This window comes from Ochlerotatus camptorhynchus, unplaced genomic scaffold, assembly GCF_037179485.1.
Source record: "Ochlerotatus camptorhynchus isolate MF236.1 unplaced genomic scaffold, CSIRO-AGI_Acam_v1.1 ptg000007l, whole genome shotgun sequence".
In the NCBI taxonomy this organism is placed as follows: domain Eukaryota; kingdom Metazoa; phylum Arthropoda; class Insecta; order Diptera; family Culicidae; genus Ochlerotatus; species Ochlerotatus camptorhynchus.
In genome coordinates, this window is record NW_027040499.1 from 3,710,097 (window position 1) to 3,727,397 (window position 17,301).

The window sequence follows — 17,301 nt, forward strand, 5'->3', positions numbered from 1 at the left end:
TCGACGATCGGATAGACAATGATGGAACGGGCGACCTTGTTGGACGCTTATATAGTAGAACAGAAAATATCAGAGGTGTCAGATACTCGCATCTGATGTCTCGGTTGGAGAAAGTATAAGAATATAAAAAAATCAATCGATTTTCACCATCTTTAGACAATGGTTTACTTTTAACCATTTTTCAATAGTTTACAGAATGAAATCAATAGTTCAGCAAATTGCTAGAAATATTTCCAATCGATTGATGCCATTATCTCGTAAATCTATCGAGAGACGGTTGAGTTATTATCGTTCAAAATCTTTTAATTTTTCGTAACGCATCCAAAATGACTGTTTTCAATTTTGTCCCCGTTATCCAACGTCAAAATTGTGCTCAGGGATTTGTTGTGTGTTCCTCTTGAAGATTTCATAAAAGATAGCTTTTTGCATAAGCTTTTTAATAAAATTTATTCAAATAGATGGAAGAGGGTGATTTTTTGTTATTTAATCTTTAATTACCTTATTTTATTTGTCTCAAAATTCCCTATTTTTTACCTGATATATTTTCCTGATAAGTAATTATATTTACCAAAAACTTTTCCCTCAATTGCCGTTTTGATTGCAATTAACGTTTTCAAGTTATAATTTGTTATAAAATGTTAAATACGCATTTTTTTGTTGTTGCGAGATTCAAAATGGCCGACATTTAGTTCATGTGTGAAAGATTGACCATGACAAACAATTATACCAAGTTTCATACAAATCAGGGCAGATTGCATCAAGCCGATTCGTCATTTGATGTAAAACTACTCACATGTCAGGACCGATCCATGATTTCAGGAAAATATCTGGAACTTTAAGAAAGTTCTGAAAAATCAGGGAGGTCCAGAACAAATCAGGGATCTTCAGAGCTTTTCAGTGCGTTTTTGGAAACTTCAAGGATGTTTTAAGAACTGTAAGGAACAACTTTGTAGGCTACATTTTTTGTTCTAATGATTAAATTTCAGGCTTTAAATGCATCTTTCCTGCTAAATTTCCATTTTTGACCACTTTGCATTGGCACAACATTTGCTAAACGATTAGTTTTTTTTGTCCCAACTCTTTAAATTGACCCCACCAAAAGACGGGCTTCAGCAGTAGAGAATCCGGGCTAAAACGAATCAGGATACTAAACATGGATTTTTTTTAAATCTCAGGCTGTGGATAATTTTTGTGATCTTAAATATTGAAAGATTTTGGGATCCTGTGAACTGATTTTTTGTCGGATCTTGGATCAAATTTTAAAATTATGGTATAGGAAAATTTTGTAGTACGAAATATTTTCCATATCTCCGATATAAAATGAAAAGTTAAATTTTTTGGACATGAGTAAAAATATTTGATTTCGGGCAATGAAATATAAAGGGATATTAGACTAAATAGCAAAAAAGAAAAACTAAGATCCTGGACAAAGCAAAATTTGCAAGAACCCGAACGGTGAATTTCACTGAAAATTTAATATCCTTTTGGACAAGGATTGAAATGATTGTGTTTGAAACAAACAATCCAGTTGAAGTTTTAGCATTTGTCGCATCGCAAAACTTCCATCCACCCACTGCAACAAACAAGCTGAAAGCTTGCAACTGTGTCCTCCCACCGGGGGGTCCTGATGTTCTCCGATTCTCTCTTTCTCACCAGCCAGAAGCCCGCCAATCGGTGCCTTCTGGGTGAGCCAATAGCCACTGACTGGAAACGGAATCCCACACGAACCGAGGTGCCTTCGAAAAGAACCAGAACCGGAGCTCTCTTCATTCCTTCGTCAATCGTTCGCCAAGTTGGACGCGTTATCCGGTATCGCGTCTCCGTCGTAGGTGTGATCAGCAGCAGTAGCAATTTTATTTGCACTGCTCTCTCCTATCAGTATCAGTGTCCTTCCCGTTTTTTCCCAAGTGCAATGGAGCAATCCTGAACTTCATACAGCCCAACCAAGAATCCAGCTGTACGGAAATCTATTGAAGGTAGTGGATCTTATGTGGATTACACCGAAAAAGTGGCCATCAATTATGAATAATTAGCACCTCGCTTATCGTCGTCGTCGTCGCCTAGCGTGACCCTCACCCGGGGAGATGAGTTGCTTGGAAAATTTTCCTAATCAAGTGATGCTCCGGATGAAAAACGACACCCAGCCATTCCGTTTCGCTTTGAGTTATCGAAGATTGTTTTTTTTTTTCCATTCGATTGATCTTCTCAAAAGGTCATTAAGATGCCTTGTCGAAAGACGCTTGCGCGGCGCCCTAAGTGAACCATCAGTGCTTATGATAAAAAACTCTGGGAAGATGAAGACGCAAATGTTTATGAGTGTTGCTGTTTGGTGGACTAAACAAAATCAACGTGCACCCTTGGAGTGATTTACGAGCGGCCGGCGCAGGGGTGAAGAAAAAATCGGGCCGCGTGCCGGGCGTCTCCGTCGAGTGGAGAATTTGGCCAGTCAGTGGCAGCAATAATAGTTGGTCAAGACAAGTGTCGTGTGCTGAGGAGGATAAAAATACATGGTTCTTAGCTTGGACTGCGGGAGAATGCGGGATGGGACATAAATGGGTTAATTTGCTGGGTGACGAAAAGTGCGCAATTTAACGACTGTGAAGGAGTGGGAGTGAAATGGAAGCGAAGAGTGGTTCCGTCTTTCAAAATATGATTTTTTTGTTGTTGGCAAAATTATCAATTGATTAATTTTCCTATTAGTTCTTGCTTATTTCATTTAATTCTATTAATAGGGGAAACGGATGTAATGTCGGCCTAAATGCCTCTAATTTGGGCCCATAAATAAATTCAGCAATCGACTAAATTTTCAATAGTTACCAAAAAATATCCATTAGTACCGTCCCAATGACGCGTTCATCTAGATAACATTGACAAATAGCAGATTTTTAGCAATGGGCCCAATCTTAGATCCATAGGCCAACATTAGAGCCATTTCTCCTATTAAGTTTTCTAATAGATTTTAAATTAGAAGCTATGCTGTGGCATAAAGTTGGGTAGCCTAAATGGAAAAATATAAATAAATTAAAGTAAATAGCAAACGAAACGATTAATACTTTGCATAATTGTTTGCTATAGTCTATCATTCACATCTGAGCTAAAATTGGGTCATTTTGAATTTTGCAAAAATCTTGCAACATTGAAATAGGCTAGGATCATCTCAACAATTCATATGACCAGAATAACTCTGTGGAGTTTCTGCTCGTTCTCTTAAAACGGAGATCAAGAAATGGGATAAAAGGAAAGTGGAGACAAACTGGAGCAACACTTCCATTGCTAGGCAGTCGAAACGGTTCATAATTCTGAATATTTTAATTAGTAGCAAAATTCTTGAATTATCAATGAAAGATCTCGGTGTCTATACTGGTTTGATAACAGGAAATTGGCCAAGTAAATATCACTTGAAATTAATAGAAAACAATAGGATATGTTTCGATTCTGTGGCATAGAAAAGGAAGACACTGAACATTTGCTATACTCTTGTACAGCAATCCTCAATAAAGGACGTATTTTTCTGGATAAGGGACTGCCAGAACCCTTCGATATTTAGAATGCAGATCCCAGTCAAACAGTACATTCCATTCGAAATGTAATACCTGGCTGGGAAAATGCTTTTGGTCAGTCTGTGTCGGTCGCTTCACAAAATAGTGATACGAAATACTGATAAAACAATATATCACAATACCGTATAAATCCCCCCCCCCCGGTAATCTATCCGTTTTTAATATGCACACTTTTTAATTTGAACCACCCCGTATAAACTAAAAATTGCTCTACCGTCATTGAGAGGCTACCAGAAACATGCATTTATGATGCTTATAGGGTTACTAGAAGTGCATACGAAAAATGAACCCCGGTAATATGCATGAAGTGCCGTTCTAATTAGCGGGGGTCTACGAAAGAAATGGTCGTAGTATACCCAACACGGAAAAAGCACACTCGAAAACGTCACTTCCATCAAATAGTTTAAAAAAGTACCAAAGTTCAAAGTGTTTTTATGTTACTTCATACGCGAAGTTTGCGATTTTCAGAGTTTGTTGGAAATGCTATACTGCCGTACTCTAACGGAATTATCTACCTACCCTCTTATAAGACCTTTCTCTAGCTAATAAATTATCACGCTAAAGCTTCATGTTAAATAGCATTTCCAGCCAACTCTGAATACCTGTTATTATTCTATGATTTTTGTTAATTTTTAAGTGTTAACTTGGAATTTTGAACATGGTCATATTTAAGTTTTAAACACTTTTTTTGGAGTTTTTAGCTAAAGTTACTAATAACTTTTTGCAGTGTTTATTTTTCTCAAAAACAATTATTTTTTCCGACAACTTTGTCACAGAAGCCATTCGATTGGATGTGACGTTTTCGAGTTATAATTTGATGTAAATTATCGAATTCACCATTTTAAAGTTTTTTCGCGGTCAGAAATTAATTTCATTTTTTGCTATTTGGCCTGGAAATGCTCCACGATGCTCTTACGAGTATCACAGACTAGAGTAAAGGCGGGTTTCTCAGCACCCACTCCATTAAATTGGACACAAGAAGCGTCGAATGAAAGGTATCGTTGTCTCATAGAATATTTTTAGAATCCTTTAACTGGATCCAGAAAAATGAGAACGTATCTTAAGACTACAAGCGACCTGAAACGCGCCAGACACATTATGTGACACATCAAAACACATGAGAATTCAAAAACAAGATCAACGGTGGTTACTGGTCATATCAAGATGTTTGGACTCTTGATTGAAATTGACCACATCCGGATATGTTCCTGTGTCCCCGGGAAAGTGGGCAGTTTCTAACTAGAGACAAAAGCCACATCAGAATTAAAAAAAATAAAAGTTCAATGATCGTTATTTCGAGTGCCCAGGACCCTTTTGGTTACAGTCGGACATGTTCCAGGAGCCCGGGGCAAGTGTTCAGTTTCTAACTTGGGCTTAAGCCCTATCATGGGGCACATAAAATCACATAAGAACTGGAAAAAAGTCCAATGGTAGTCAGATCTAGTACTCAAGTCCAGATTGGTCATATCCGGACATGTACCGAGTACCCACGGGGAAGTTATCAGTTTCTGACTTGGGCTAAATAAAACCCATCATGGGGCACATAAAATTACATGAGAATGTTTAAGCAAGTCCAATAGTAGTTCCAGGGTCACCCTTAGCCCATTCGGTAAAGACGCAGCTACAAAGCAAGACTATGCTGGAAGTGACTGGGTTCCATTCCCGGTCCAGTCTGGAATTTTTGCATTAGTACAATTGTGTGGCAAGTACAATCATACTCTATGCCCAGGGAAGTCGGAAAAATTTCCATCCTGAAAAGTTCCTAGACCCCAACCGGGAATGGAACCCAGTCACCTCCAGCATGGTCTTGCTTTGTAGCGACGCCTTTACCGACTGTTCCTGGTTTTTACTTGCTTGCTTTCCTGTCCTGCCTTTCCAGCATCTTGGGTTGTCACGTCTATTGTGGCATCTTCGATTACCACATCTGCGTATTTTCGTCCTACTATCCAAACTGCTATCACTGCGAACTTCGCCCGGGTGATGCTTTCCTTCGTCTTGTTTTGGTTTATCGTCCTGTTGGTGCTTTTTTGGTTCCTTCCGAGTCTTCTTCTTGGAGTAGAAATTCATCCGGTGCCCTTTCGTCTTACATGAACAGAATTTATCCTTATTCTTATCATAACATATATTCCTGTTCCGATTGAGAATATTAAAAGGGAGAGGAGAATCTCCTTTCCACATCCATGTAAACACCTCGCATACCTGTGTCCATGTCAAGGCCCAACTCTACAAGGAACTTCTCCCGGATGACACACTTAACTTTCTCGCATTTTCCTAGGACCAACGCTGTTTAGATCGTGGTTGACACCTTTACATATTGAGCGTAGTTTAATTAATGGAATATTTAATCTACCAAGCTAAACGTCAATGCATGCAGTACCAATTCTTCTGACTTGAACTTTATAAACAGTGCTTTCACAAAACTGGCAATTTCGCCCATGGTGGGTTTTGCACTTCCATTGACGAAGCTGAATTTGATTGTGTTCCTCGTATAACACATTTTGGCTTCCAGCGGCAACGACAAGAGACCGAGCGGCTGGCAATGAGTTCATTGCGCAGTGAAACAATAACTTGATCGAGTAAACAAACTGTCGATCGATACCGAGAGGTACAACTGCTGCTAACCCAACTAACATTTTCAGCTTTATAAGCCAACTTTTGCAGCGTTGTGCTGTAAAGTAGCTGAAAAAAGGCTGCAGATACAGCTACAAACTGAAGCTAGTAAAATAGTTTTGGAGAGCGTTTACTCAACTTTTTTACAACCATTATTCAATTTGTCAGTCGCACTGAATAACAACAGCCAATAAACACTAATGCCACTTTTATACACATGCTAACCAGCTTTCAACTTGTAGCTGCAAAACAAAGCCAATACAGTGAATATGTCACTCATTTGATGACTTCTACACAACCAACCACTCTTGCTGAATAACATAAACCTCAAAAGTGTTTTTTCAACAACTAAACAACCTGTACTCAGCTAATAAACTGTGTTAGCGCAGTCAACTAGGTTCTTAGACGTGTGCAGTTTCACAGCTTTTACTCTGCTCCTAACTAACTAACTAATTTCGATTAATTTGATTCACAGCAAAATAAACTTAGTAAATGCCCCCATCAAAAAAATAGCGTGAAAAATATTTAACCCGACTTCAAGAGAAAGCTGCGTAGTGATTATTGGATAACCGGGAAAAGGTAGAGTAAGCGCCTTTCAAGTAAACATACAATAAACATCAGGATAACAGTTGTGTAGAAGCGTTAATGGATATGCAATAAGAGCTTGTCCCAACCGTCCCTACAGCCATAAGTAGCTGACTAAGTTCGCCAGATTTGCTTTTATAGAGGTTGAGTAAAAGTCTCCTCATATCGTATAACATTCGAATACAGCTTGAGGCTGTATAAATGAAATGAGTAAAGCGTTTACATTGCGAAAATTTTTAGTTGGGAATTGGACAAGTGAGTCGTTTATTACAGTGTGTATTTAGTTTTTTGAAAGGCCATTTATTTTTCTTGAACTTAATCTCATTGGTCATTTTAATTTGAAGAGACGTTTCCGTGCTATAATTTATGCAAACATATCAAATAAGCCATTTTGAAAATGAGGCGTCATATTGATTCATAATTTGGCACGGGAATACCTACACTCAAAATAATCCTCACATCAATGCTACGTGAAAACACACATAGATTTTTTTCCATCGCATTTTTCACGTAAGCCTTACGTGATTCTCATATGGAGGCACTCAATTCAGTGAGCTTCATCGTCACTGGATTATCACGTAGAAGTTACGTGATTCTTCCGATAAAATGCATAGTGATTCTAACTGATTATTAAATACCGATTCGATTTAAATAAAATGTATTCGTTATTTCTTAATAGACATTCATAAATAGACAAAAAACACATTGGCATTAAACATAAAATGAAATAAAATTCGACAGAGACAAGAACACTAACAAAAATGCATCGGCTTATAACTTCCACTTGACTTGAAGCTCGATTTGAAGTTCATACATGATGGTTCTTTGTCGTCATACTAAAAAAGGAACAAACTAAAATAATCTCCTTGTAAAATTTTAATTAATTATACTTACAACTCGAAATTGTCTCAGTAAAGCCCCAACCAATCTGGATTTCAATAGCATGTTAACTTGCACAAAGAACTAGCGCCATATTGTATAGCACTATGAGTGAATCACTCATTTATTTTTTAAGACGAGAAAATCACTTAGGGTTTACGTGAAACGAACGTAGAATCTGTGTATGTGTAATTCACGTAAACGTCATTAAAAAATCTGACGATTTCGAAAGGAGTTTCAGTTCACATATAAGTGGTATCATGTAGAGTTTACTTGGGCCACGTAAAATTGACAGCAAAGGAAAATTAGATACTCTACGTGATTTTTCACATAACAACAACGTGTCGATTATTTTGAGTGTAATGTTTGACTGTATTTGGCACCTGAGCTGTTCCGCGCAACATGACTAAAACGCAGTCCAGACTGGAAAGTTATAACATGTTATAACGGTTGTCAAATAATTGCAACACAGAAACCACCATCAAGATAGCGCTATAACATGTTATAACCAAGGTTGCAAAGACTCATTTCAGCTTAAATAATGTTTTTCGGAATAATAAAACCAAAAGATGGTATGATGGCATGTTTTACTTGTAACTTACAAGAAGAGGTTACAAAGTATGCGTTGGAAACATAAAACCTGTAAATTTTGCTTTCTATGAGTCACAATCAGCGATTTGCTGATCGCTGAGTGAGTGAGTGAGTGAGTGAGTGAGTGAGTTTGTGAAAAATCGCTGATTGTGACTCTCATGAACTGAAATAAACAGGTTTAATATGTCAAACACATTCTTTGCAACCTCTTCTTGTATCCTACCAATTAAAAATTTGATCATGGCATCTAATTATTTCATAATTTAGAAAAACATTGTTTTAGCTGAAATGAGTCTTTGCAACCTTGGTTATAACTCTGTAATATGAACAAGGCATAATCGAAAAATGTTGTCCTTCTCCGATTTGCTTGAAGCTTTGCATAATTGCTTGTTATGGACAATGATTCACATTTCTACTAAAATTCGGCCCTTTGGATGATGTAAAACTTTTCAAAATGGCGTGTTTGAAATTAATAGAAAATGTGCTCGGAAACGGAACATGTGATCAAAATGACGTCTGAGACAAAATTGTAGAGAAAAATAATACTTTTCTGGGGAAAATATGCAAACAAATTCCTTGTCCGAGCTCATAAAAAATAGATACTTTTGGAATGCTTAAAATTATGAACACGTAACCAAATGTTTTTCGGTCGTTGGTCCGAAAATCTATTGTAGTTTAACATTTTTGAAAAAAATTCTTCTTATCAACAACAATCAAGACATTTTCCAGAGAAGAACCAGCCTTTAGGCTTAAACCCTCTTAAGTAAAAAAAAAACAACCACAAACATTTTGAAAAAAGGCTTGGTGGTCTAGTGCCTGCCGGTTCTGCTTGATAGACAGCAGACTTATACGCATTATTTTCCGTCGATCTTGTTTTCCGTACTGAGTACCAATGCTACCAACGCCAGGGAGTTTATTGAGATTATGCACATCATTTAGGTTTCAATTCCATGTGAATATGAAGTTCTAGGTTCTTAAAATTGTTCAGGAGTTCAGCCTATTTGATCTACTGGATCAACCAAGGCCTGTGTGATCTACTCACCTACCCACACATGTTCATAGAGTTAATTTGTAATCCTTTTTTAGGTATATTTATAAGATGCTGAAGGCTCTACAAATTATCCTGGAGTTCCACTCCATCATCATTTACTCATATACTCATGTACATCAACATAGATTTTTGTGCATCAACTTTATGAACTTGTTTGGACATGTGTCACCACTGAGCACTTTGTGCAGGCCTTGGGGGATCCAGTAGATTAAATAGTAGGACAATTTGGAGAACCTGGAACAGCTTATGCCAGTGCCAGTTTCCTAAACTTACGTTGATTGCGACCCACTATGAGAAATTCTATGTCGCGACCCACCATAGTTATTATTAGTTATTATTAAACACTTTGAATGTAACAACTCAAGGCGGGAGTAACCGTCAACAATGCTGATGATGGTACAGCACGCAACAACCACCCTACTGCCTTCTCTCTGAGATGACCAAGTTGGTCATGACGAGAGGAGCAACACAATAGTTGGGTAAAGAAGAATTGCATTATAACACACCATCGACTGGAAATGCTCTCGCAACGTGGGGCTTTAGGTAGTGATGAAAACGTCGCTAGAACTATTCCACAGCCGCAGTCAGTTTATGAGCAAAAAGAGGGACGCACATTTTTTGCCTGTAGACTTGGAGACATACTTCAAGTCTCCGCGTACATCGTACGGGTTAGGCAAAAGATGTGCGTCTATCTTTAAAAACTGTCGCATTAATGGCCCTTCGTTCATTTTCAACTTCTATTCAATTTTCATACTGCCGTACTCTAACGGAACTATCCACCTACCCTCTTCTAAAGATCATTCTCTAGCTAATAAATTATCACACTAAAGCTTCATGTTAGCATTTCTAACCAACTCTGAATTTTTTTTATTATTTTCATCAGGAAAAGCGCCAACGAATTTGGAGCGATGTCAAATTTTGCGTGGAAAATTGCAATCAAATTTTACTTGGAAAACCGCAAACGAATTTGGATTACGAGAACCGAAGACAAACTTTACTTGGAAAAGCGCAATTGAATTTGGATTAAGAGAAACGAAATCAAATTTTACTGGTAAATGCGCAATCGAGTTTGGTGGAGTTAAACATTACTTGGAAAATTGAAATCGAATTTGGATTACGAGAAGCAAAGTCAAATTTTATTTGAAAAAGCGCAATCGAATTTGGATCACGAGAACCGAAGACAAATTTGGATGAATTAAAATCATTAATAAAAATTAAAAATAAATCCAAAATTAATTTGGATTACGAGAAGTGAAGTCTACTTTTACTTGGAAAAGCGCAAACGAATTTGAATCACGAGAAGCGGAGTTATATTTCCTTCCACCATCAAGTTTGAAACCTTAATTAAGGATTTTATATATTTTAAGATACTTTATCATTAATTCTAAATTGAAGCCATTATAAGCATTTACACACAGGTGTAAATTTCAACTCAGGTTTGATTCTATATAATTATAAAAACTGAATTCAACTCGCATCTCGCGACCCATATATTGAGAAATTGCACATGGAATTGAATCGTAAATGATTTTCATACTCTCTATAAAGCTATTTGTAACTGTTTCGTAACTAAGGACCTTGTATCAGTCGAAGAGATGAACTAGCCTTAGGCTAAAAATCTCTCTAATAAAAAAAAAAAAAAAAAAAAAACCTTGTATCAGTCATTGTTGATCTGCTAGATCATTTGATCTGAGCTCCAGCATCATTTGGAGAACCTTGAGCAGCTTATAAAAATCAAAATAGATTATAAGTGAAACGCAAAAACTCTATGGACATGTTTGAGTAGGTGTCGTCACAGAGGATGTCGCGCAGGCCTTGGTTGATTCAGCATATCAAATAGCCTGAACTAGAGTCGGTGTATAATGAGTCACGTCAAGAGTGAAGCCAACCCAAGTAACCAAAAGTTCTGATAAAAGGCTATTTATGGCTTAAGCACCTTGGTTGAAGGTGGTCTATAGAATTCTAAACAGCCTCATTTTTAAGTCGTTATAAGAACTTGAAAGTACCGGTACCATAATTGAAGAGCAGTCTAAGCAGCCTCTGGCGGAACTTGAACGGAACTTTTAGAAAATAAATTAAAAAAGGTTTTTGTCCTCTACACCAATTCTATATTTAGTTCGCACTTTTATGAAAGTTATTTCTAAAGGCAGGTATTAATGTGTATTGATTTATCAGCATTAGTATTAGTAATGGAGCTGTTTGAAGAATTAAACCCAGTCCTTCTGCGTGAGAGTCTCAGCACGAACCACTACGTCATCTGAAATATATTAAAGTGAGCTGTTGTCCCGCCTATTGTTGGAGTTTTCTGAGCCTGCTGACTGACTTGAATACGAAACACAACACCTTGATGAATTTAATTTAGTGTTTGCCCACATGGTATTCCATCACACTTGTGGCGCAGTGGTTAGCAATCGTAGATCACATGCCGAATACACGGGTTCGAATCCAAGAAATTACTTTTTAATTTATTTTTTTTATTTTTGTATAGAATGTTGCATAAATATAAGAATTATGATTTATTCGGGCCACTGATTATTTCATATTTACGTACATTGAATTTTGTTACAAAAAAAAAAAGATTTGTGCGGATTGCTTCATGTGGTTTGAAAGTTCTGTCGGAACTTTATTTGAACTTTATGGAACTTGGAAGTGTTGAATGCGGAACTTTTGGTTACTTGGGAAGTCTACCTATCGAACTGTCAAACCAGCTACCTATCGTGCAAAGTAAACAAACATAACGATGCTATGAAAGGTCTACGAAAGGTATTGCAATAAAATATAAAATATAATCGAAGAAATGATAATAAACACGCAGTGAGCATTCAATTGTCATGGGATACGTTTGGTAATGATCAGTAATGAGAATTTCTACTATTTTGTGTTAAGATACTTTGACAAAATCACTGATATAATGATTTACTACAGCCGCTATTATTTTTTTCTCGCTAGAAGTCATTTGAAGTTGATGTAGAAGTCCTCTGTTGCCAAGCTAAAAGAAAGGGAATCTTTCGAAAACCGTGATGCGAGCTCAACTGTTTTTCTCTTGGCGTGACTCTAGCCTGAACAACTTCGACAACTTTGGAACACCTAGCACATTACAACGTTTCAATAATGTTGTTTATAATATCTGTGAACCTATTTGAAGATGTTTCGTTATTAAGGGCCCTTATAGATTATTGTACGTTAACTACATGACAATCGGGAGAACCTTGAGTATCTTATATAACTCAAAATAGATTATAATGATGCGCATAAACTCAATGCACATGTTTGGACAAGACTAAGGACGTCGTACAGGCATTGGTAGATCCATTAGACCATATAGCCCAAACTTCTGGACAATTTGGAGAACCTAAAACATTTATACACATAAAATTGAAACGTAATTGATGTGCATAATCTCTATGCACTTGTTTGGAGATATTTCGTTACTAAGGGCCTTGTTGAAGTCATGGTTCATCTAGTAGATTATTTGATCGTAACTCCAGAATAATAGTAAGTTAGTAATTTTAGTGGCGTCACGTGAGAAAATTCACTAGTTGTGCACCTATTTTATTTATATTTTGTCTGTAACAGTAGAAGCCAATTTTGATGCATAATAAAAAAAAATGGGATACAAATCTTTCGACGGGGGTACCTGCATAAAACATAAACGAAATGATGATGGGAAACAGTTCTGCTACCAGTTTTGCTTACTCTTGCATAGAAACATTGATTTTCTTCTTAAGTCTCATGTTTATGATATTTGTCATCGTTACTCACCGTTTCCTAAGCAGTAGCGTAGAGTTGATGCCAATTGCGATTTCCTCGAAATGCTCCACATCCCGCGCAATTTCCTCGAGCATGACACAACCAACAATTTCCACTTGTCCATTTTCGGCAAAGTTCCGCGTTATGATTTTACCATTTCTTTTACATGTCGTTTTCAAGTTGTCCAACTTTGGTCGTGGGACGTCTATTCTCGCAATAAGCATTTATTCCTCCATGGATCTTCTGGCAAACGGTCTTTTCAGGAGGTCATCAATAATATCCTGTTCCATGATTCCTATTTAATTTTGCACTATGGTATGAACAATATTCCATCAATGCACTGAGGCTACTGAATGAAATGCAGACATGGTAGTGAGAAAATTTAAAAATTTAAAAATTCGATGTGTGCGTGTAGGTAGGTATACAACGAATGCCGGCTCTCCAAGTTCAATCAATTCAGAGAGAAACTCAAATGCGACGTTGCCTATACGTGCCAATTTATTCTCTTCTCTTTAAACTGTGCAAAGATAGAAGTGCACAAAATAAACACTAACACAGCGGCAATTATGCTTACGTGACTTCAATACATATACAACTGATCTGGTTGTAAATTCGAACGTTTCTGGTGCACAAGCATAAGTGCTCAGACTGGGAGAACTAAGCATGCGGTGGCTTTGGTAGAACGAAGGCATATTTTCCTTGCTTGTTTTGTGTCGCTCATTCGCCATAGAAGCCCAAAAAGAGTGTTGTCTGCACGTGGTAAAATCCCAGTGAAAACGTGAAAACAAGATCGCTATGCCTCGCTTCTGTTTTCTGTAAAACGAAGGTTGAGCAGCGATGTGGTAAACAATTCAGCTCCTATCCAGTGATGTTGTGGATAATTCAGTTACTATCCATATGAAACCAATAAATAGGGCGGACAAAAATGGTTTTAATTGAGTATTAAATTTTTGCCTCTTAATTTTTATGAAATATAAATTTTACTTTTTGAAAATTCGAGACTGTGCAGTGCACGAGGTACACATATGGACGAGACGCCACTGCAACATGAAAAAAATCTTCTTGATTATATTTAGGTATTTGTACTTAAATGGCCGTATTGCATCAAAAAGCGAAAATGAGCAATTGTTTGATCATAAAGTTTACAGAAATGATTTCGATGTTATTTGAATAAATGTGGTTTGCATGTGCACTACATCCTTTTATAAATAGAATGATTCGAGGTGGTCTTGAGTATTTTTGACGTAGGACTACGTCTTTCATTTCTATACTGGGAGTCACATTAAAAAAAAAATCAAAATCCAGACATGTAACGAAAAATCCCAAACACGAACGTAACGATAGAGCGCAAATCGAGCACACTAGACATTGCGCATCCTCACATGAGCGAGCTCACCACTCGGTTGACCGCTCACCATTTCACCAATGAATGGAAGGGAGGAGAAAAGCAGCGGTAGTAAAAACGCTTGCCTTATTGTTTTCTTCGTCATTTACTTTCGAGCAACGGACGGATAGGCGTCGGACACCAAGACGGTTTTATGACAGCTGGGCAGGAACTCACAGTCTCCCAGTGTTGGTGAGTTCTTTGCCGTTAATGTTCACGAGAAGTTCACTATTTTGCTATACAGAAATTCAAAACAAAAAATTTTATCTGCGGATTTGAACAGTTTTTGACTTGTTTCATACTACCGGAAGGTGTATGCTGGTCACAAATGCCGTGCCAAACTGATTTCCTACTCAATTAATCAATCTTTGATGTGAAATTAGCTAATAAACACGAGGCGCATTTCTTATAGCAAACATGCCATAACAAAATGGGCATGGTACATTTAAGTAAACAAACTAACACTTCTTCCGACTGTGGCACCTTTGTATTAGCCGTCTCGGTCGGACACAACTTATGAGTGGAACAGCACGCATTGCACCAATACGAAGACGACGACGACGAATGCACTCACATTGACCGGAGGAAAGGCTTCCCGCAAAAGGCAGCATGACTGGGCCGCCAGCATCGGGTCGGCATGCAACTTACACTGGTGTGAAAGAGTCTAGTAGCGCTAGTTGTTCTTTCATAACAATCCAATTCAATGCTGGTCGAAGCACGTCTTGGTCTGATGTGAATGCAGTCCTATTGTTGCGATATGTTAGAAGCGTTAGGAGCCTGTGTATAGAGACCTCCATACACAACAATAGGCTTCAAACGCTTCTAATGTACCACAGGAACGCTCTGACAAAAAATACTCCAAAAAATGGAGGGGCATAATTAGCTATTCTGCAAATATAAAACAGACTGTAATTCAGTGAACATGATCAGTTGCGATTCCATTAGCTGTGGGGACACAACTAATTTGAAAGACCAAGAAAGTGGACGCGGACATCGGAATGAAAAGCATTACCAACGGCAACGACATCCTCCTAACGTTGCACAGCTGAGTTTGACTACAATGATCACCTGCGTATTGATGCTGCCAGGAAAGCCAACTGAGCCCACTGTCTCTGGAGATACCCAAGCACACCAGTTTGTTCGCTTCGATCCAAAATGGTAGTTTCCCTGGAGGACCCTGTAGGACGCGGACATCGGAGGCTCTCTGAGTAGCTTCACCATCTGTTCCACTGCAGTCATTCCGTTAGGCTGACTTCAACATTGATCACCTGTAAAATTTCAACCGCTGTGCAATGGTGTAAGCGTTGAGGAAGAGTAAAGATAATAGATTATGTATCGATCAATTAAAAGAACTAAAGGCCCAACATATTTGTTCCGTCCACTAGCGGTCCTACGCCTACCTTTTCTAAATTGATGAAATGCAATACTCGTGTATTACTGGGAGAGTAAAAAATTAGTTCGATTTGACAGTTCTAAAATGGTTAGATTTTGAGATCCGTCTCCGCGTCATCCAGTGAATAAGCATAGGAAAATTAATTCTTTCGAGTGATTTTCACAGAAACAATTAAAATCGCAAAGAGTGTGCGTTTGACTTGCACTGTCGCATTAATGGCCCTTCGCTCATTTTCAACTTCTATCCAATGTTCATACTGCCGTACTCTAAGGGAACTATCTACCTACCCTCTTCTAAGATCATTCTCTAGCTAATAAATTATCACACTAAAGCTTCATGTTGGATAGCATTTCCAACCAACTTTGAAAATCGCAAATTTCGCGTATGAAGTAACATAAAAACACTTTGAATGCACTTCCGGTTGCTAAAATTATACTTAGCGATTGAATATTCTTCCAAGCAAGTTACTTGGATGTAGAATCGTACCAATACAGTAATGACACAATTTTGTCAGCCCCCTTTTTGACAATCTTTACCAATGTTCTACACTGAATCAAGTTCGCACATAGGTTCTATTGGGAATGCAGATAATATTTTTCGAATTACAAAATCAATGATTTTTATCTGAATATCACATAAGCTAATAAATTCATGTGGGTATTCATATGGATTTCATTGAAGGCATATGGTCCATGTGGTGCAATTTCCAACTAAGAGATCACGGCCAATGAGAATGACTCAAGTTTGAGTTTAGTTTACTCATAAATCGTAAAAAGTGGAGGAACTCACCGATGAATAAACTTGCCTCATGTTTTTCCAGGTCTGTCCAGGTTTGTCCAGGAAAAAAATGCCCGAATATGAGAAAAGAAAAGATTGGATTCACTCAGTCTAGCCCTACTAGTACTTCTTCTAGACTGAGTAAAATTTTCGTAAATTTTCCTCATTTTCCGGCAGATTTTTGAGGTTTTCCACAGGAAAACCTTTGGACAAATTTAATAATCGCTGAGTTCCTGCACTTTTTGCGATTATCAGTAAACTTAACTCAAATTTGGGTCGTTCTCATTGGCTGAGCGTAAATATTATCCACTGGTTGATTTATTTTATGAGTGTACAAAACCCGTGGATGGATTTCTTACGTCCTCTGCTTTTTTTTACGACAAAATGTAGTGTCAGTTCTAACCGGGGACTGTAGCGTAAAAGCAAGTTTTTCTAGAATGACTATTTTCGATCACAACCAGTCATCTAGACTTTATGGCTGCAGCGCATTTGGGGAAATAAACTTTGTTCGACGAATAAGCTAAAATCAAGTCGTTACTGTGTAACGAATTAGGCGAGAAATTGAAATAATGTGAAAAGCGTTTTTCGTCGGGTGTACGTGGTACTCTCATGTTTATCTGCGGGTCTCGCTTTGTAGCTTTGCCCAGGCCGACTGAGTTATGGAAGGCCATTTTTACATCCTTAGTGAATGAAATGTTTACAACAGTTTTTGTAATGTACA

General features: G+C 37.7%; 1 protein-coding gene across 2 annotated transcripts in view; it reads left to right on the top strand.

The window, feature by feature from the left end:
• The first annotated feature begins 1,784 nt into the window (after nucleotides 1-1,784).
• LOC135697546 (ankyrin-3-like) overlaps nucleotides 1,785-17,301 on the top strand; it is a 190,139-nt gene continuing 174,622 nt past the window's right edge. For both annotated transcript variants that reach the window (XM_065217303.1, XM_065217320.1), the window contains exon 1: nucleotides 1,785-1,976. The gene's annotated coding sequence lies outside the window, so the exon portion shown is untranslated. The remainder of the gene's footprint in view (nucleotides 1,977-17,301) is intronic.